The following is a 4,986-nucleotide window of genomic DNA, read 5'->3' as shown; positions in this document are numbered from 1 at the left end:
GAGCAGGGGTAGGGAACTCCAGGCCTCGAGAGCCGGTGTCCTCCAGTTCTAGGTTCCCTACTCCTGCCCTAGAGAGTAACTGTTTGGGCACTTCCACATCTTTGTGTTCCCTGGGCTCTGTCCTTTAGGACTGTCATGTACTGTCTAATTGGACTAGGTATATATTACAGTATATTACTGAATTCTCAAATGAAAGGCTAAGACTTGGCATTTTAAAGTCATGCCTATTATTTGTAAATAATAAGGCAGAGAGCCTGGGGGACACGAGTATGTGTTATTGTCAAAATACAAATCTATAATAAAAGTACATTGATGTATTGTATGCATTTACATGGTGGCAGTTAACTATGTATTGAGAATGTAACCTTATAAAAGAACTGGACGTGCCTCATTTCACTCCATTTTTCGTCCCCATTTGTTTAGCTCTTTCGTCTTAAAAGGATCTATCTGAATGTGTCCTTTGAGGAGAGGGCCCTTAACGTATGAGAGATCAGACCTCACACAATGTGATAATACTCTGGGCTCTCAGTCATTAATTGAAATTTTTTTTTATTTATTTAAAAAATTTAAATCACCTGCCAAATATTGTCTAGGTTGCCCTTGTGCATGACCTGGATGACTAAGAACCTACACAGACATATGGTTCACTGGTTTGATTAGAATAGTTTTTGAACAGCTATTTGAATCTATAGCAGTTAGGAGTATGGGCTTCTACAATCAGTTCATCCAGTGTTAGTTTAGCACTATGCAAATACCAGACTTTATAACGCTGAGTAAATTAGAAACTGAACTATCAGAAACAATGCAAGATAACTAGTTTATTCCAATAAAGGCATGGAAATCATGCCTAACTTGATCCAGAGGTATAATTAATGTGAATGTCACATCCATCTTAATAATTTTTACTAAAATGTTTCAAGAAGGCCTTATTCAATTAGTCTGGATTAAAACTGTGCTCATGGCTAGGATAATTAAGAACTGTGACAGAAAGATAGGCCTGAGCACTCACAGGACAGATGCAGTTACATTTTCATATTTTACGGAAATTAATGTTCAACGTTCTTGAATCTTCAAATGAATAAATAGAGAGAGGAATTGACAGGACACACATGATTGTTCTCTTAGTATTTAGGTATAAACACCAAAGCCAGCAACACCAAACAAAGATGAAAACCAGCACAAAGAGACTTCAAAGCGACCACCACAGTGATTCTACTTTAGAAACAGTTTGGTACCTGTTGAAGTTCAGCAGCGGCTGGCTTTGCCACAAATGACAGCTCACTTTATCACTGCCCTGGGCTGTGGTCGGCATTTTACTCAGCTTTAACATAACCCAACTTAGTTTTAGATGCTGTCTATGCAGATGCTTGTGAAGAGCCCAAGTTGTGTTCAGAGTTGTTTCTGTCCTGGAGCAGTCTCCACTTCTTGTACTTTTGAGCAATAAAAATAAAAGAAATGTCCATGTCCACGCTGGAGCTGTGCCACTATTTTCCTCCGACGACACATGAACTGAAATCAGCTGGTTTCAGTTTCAAAATTGCAAGAGTTGATAAGCGGGATCGATAGTCAGGCAGACTAACGAAGGAATTTGGCTACATCCCTATGAATAAAACCACTAACTGTTAGTGGTGTGCGATACTGCATATTTTGGTATCAATCCCATACCAAGGAAATACGGGCCAGTATCGCTCGTACCGATACTTTTCAACAAATAAAGTGGATGCGTCATTGAATTGCTAAATCTCAATTAATTACCTTGACTTTAAGTGTTTTTTGTGATTATAGTTTTTTATTATTAAAATAGCTAAAACCCAGGACATAATTTGGACAAAGTTTATAATTAAATAGATTAAATAATTAAATAGAAAATGCTAATATAAAATTAATATTATCACTTTTTTTTTTTTTTTTTAGAAAAATCTTTAATTAAAAAGTGAACGCAAACCAGTTAACAAATTAAAACAAACAAGTACTGTTGAGAAATAATAATACAAAAATTACAATTAAAATTCCCAACAACAAAAAAAACAACTGGTGAAAATATAAATAATATGTAAACAACAACAACCCCCAAAGCGTCTAAGCCATGTCACGTGACGGCCCAACATCTAAACACAAGAGGGGTGAGGTGGAGCTGACACAGCAGCGGCGAGTCCAGCGACCTGGCTGTTTTGTCTTTGCCGAAACCACAGCATTGCAAACAAGCAGAACTTAAAGTAAAGAATCGATCTCACCAGGCCAGTATCGATCCGATACAGATGCCGACTTGGCATCGATACAATCGATATTTGGATCGATTTGCCCTCCACTACTACCTGTCTCAACAAACATTTGTTCTAAGTTTTTAAAGTAATGCAGATTTCCAGATGCACTTAAATGAATGTTGAACATCATCAGTTCCACTTTCCAGTTAGCTGATTTTAATAGAAGATGTGTGCAGCATGTTACATCAGGTACTAAAATGTTAAAGATGAGGTTTAAAAAGGTACTACCTCCGTAACACCCTCTGGTCTCCTTACATGATTAGCTGTGTTTGTTTGCATGTTGTCACTGATTTTGTGCTGGCACCACATTTATAGCTGTTCTATATGTGTGAATCTGCTGTTGTCATCCACCTCAGTTTCTAGTAACATGCTCATCATCCTCACTCTGTCCCTGAAAATGGCTACTGAGTTTTTAGACTTTAGTAAAGCACCATGATAAATGTGATTATTGTCAGTTTCTTTTCTCTCTCCTGTCTGTGTTCCATTACTGTGTAACCAAGGTTTGTCTCCCTGTTGTGCATTTTTTTTCTTTGTTTTTCTAGATCTCTTCCTGTTTGCCCTAGCATGTTGGTGTGGCGTCACAGCTCATCGTCCAGTCCTTGTCTACTGCGCTTCACTGGTGCTTCCAATTTCACATTTGACGTTGTAGTTGACGTTGATTGCCCAAAAGGTTTTGTTGTTTCCTATGTCCTATGTGCTGCCAAAATAGGCACTAGAAAGGTTGCCTCTGAGCATTTTTGAATGTTAAAATTTATTACAAGCAAAAGAAAATCTATTTTTCTAGAATAAGTAAAATAACCACTCAATTAAAAAACAATTCAGTTTAATAAGAGTCTCTAGTTTGTTTTTATTGACTGTACGATGGAGCAATTTTTCCAGTGCCTCTCTTTTTTGGTTTTGTTATGTTTTTTTTGTGGAAAAGCAGCTAATCTCTTTAGATTATGTTGTATGTGAGTGCTCGTGTGTGCCTTATTAAAAAAAAGAAAAAGAAAAGAAAAAAGTCAAAGAAATTGGTGATGACATGTTGTTGTACTTGTGCAATTCCTTCTCCTCTGGAGTTCCCTTTTGAGTGATATGAGGAGGAAACATTCATAATTGTAAAAATGTTTTTTTTCTTTTGACTTATTGTCTCAAAGCACATGATGCTGTTTTACTCTTGTTTCTGCAGATAATCGGATATAGAGGAGAATATTTTGTCAGGCCTGTTTTAGTTTTATTAACTACACTGAAACTTTTGAAAAAAATATCAAGAAAAATGAATATGTTTGTTAAGTTTGCTAAGTTAAAAAAAATAAACTTGTGCCAAATGTTTTGCGCAATCAGTATTCCTCCTTTTCAGGACTTTTGATTTGAGGTGTTTTTACCAAATGCAGTCCGTAGACCCTACAGACCCACATTTATATGGGCTGCAGTTCGTTTCCTTGACTAATGGATCAGTATTGCTCCAGGTAGGGCTGGGCCATATTATACGTTTCATGATAATACCGGTACAATGTTAGGCAATGATAAGAAAATGAAATATTGCAATAGATTATGAGTAAAACGCGCATGCACAATGCTTTTGTTTTCATACACACATGACGGAAAAAGCATGGGAGTGACGGAGAATGAGAAGGGCAAAAGCGGATCATTGAATGAAACAGATGAACCAGAATTGGTTTGTAGAAATGCAACTTCAGTGATGTGGAACTGGTTTGGTTTTCGTCCATCAGAAAGCCACCAAAGCACTTTTTTTTCCTTTGTAGAACATGCAAGCGGGCTGTCGTTATTACCGTATTTTTCAGACTATAAGGCTCTCTTTGACAGTGCACCTTATAATCCGGTACGCCTTATGTATGAATTCTGGTTCTGCTTACTGACCTCCAACTGATTTTATGTGGCACACAGCGCTCAAAAATCTATCAAAGAATGTTTTTGTATGACTTTGGTAAGCTACAAAGCCCCACCACTTGTCAGAGCATTACGGCTACTGTAGTCAGGAGCCTCACAGTAATACATACTGTGCTTCAACATAATATTACCGTATTGTGTGTGTGTAAGGACTCCAAAATGGCACCTGTTAAGAGACATGCTTATGAAGCGGATTTTAAACTCAAGGCTATCAGTCACGCAGTAGAACATGGGAATAGAGCAGCTGCGAGAGAATTCAGTATTAATGAATCAATGGTACAGAAGTGATTGAAGCAAGAAGAATGAGTTGAGTAAAGTTAGACTTATCTGACTGTTTTAAATTCTCTTGCAGCTGCTCTATTCCCATGTTCTACTGCGTGACTGATAGCCTTGAGTTTTAAATTTTGCTTAATGCGCCTTATAGTTTCATGTTGCAAAGCACCTCTTTTTAACTTTTGTGGATATTATACATGGTTAGGCTCAGGATATGTCAGCCCATTTCCACTGGAAATGTCTTTTGGTTAAACTGTCAGCAAGGAATTAGCATTTGCACTCTTACATTTTTATATAGCTTTAATGCAGATAAAAAACTGCTGCTTGTTTAAATGAAAATAAATTGATGGGTTTTTTTGGACTAATAAAGTTGTAGAGTAAAGTATTTTGTCTTGCATCAATAATATAGTCAGTTATATCATTATCGCAAATTTTTAAATTATATTGTGATAAATATTTTTGGCCATATTGCCCTGCCCAATTCCAGGTGTTCTCAACTATTACATTCAGCATTGCATTTCTCACAATACACCAGTCAGCCACAACATTATAAACCAAT

General features: G+C 36.9%; 1 protein-coding gene across 3 annotated transcripts in view; it reads left to right on the top strand.

Moving 5' to 3' along the window:
* The window catches only part of celf1 (cugbp, Elav-like family member 1), a 42,977-nt gene extending 39,594 nt beyond the window's left edge, over positions 1–3,383 (top strand). For all 3 annotated transcript variants that reach the window (XM_076888347.1, XM_004574062.4, XM_004574061.4), the window contains one exon: positions 2,807–3,383. The gene's annotated coding sequence lies outside the window, so the exon portion shown is untranslated. The remainder of the gene's footprint in view (positions 1–2,806) is intronic.
* The last annotated feature ends 1,603 nt before the right edge of the window (positions 3,384–4,986 follow it).

This window comes from Maylandia zebra, linkage group LG9 (genome assembly GCF_041146795.1).
Source record: "Maylandia zebra isolate NMK-2024a linkage group LG9, Mzebra_GT3a, whole genome shotgun sequence".
NCBI lineage: Eukaryota > Metazoa > Chordata > Actinopteri > Cichliformes > Cichlidae > Maylandia > Maylandia zebra.
This window is presented reverse-complemented; position numbering and strand designations above follow the sequence as displayed.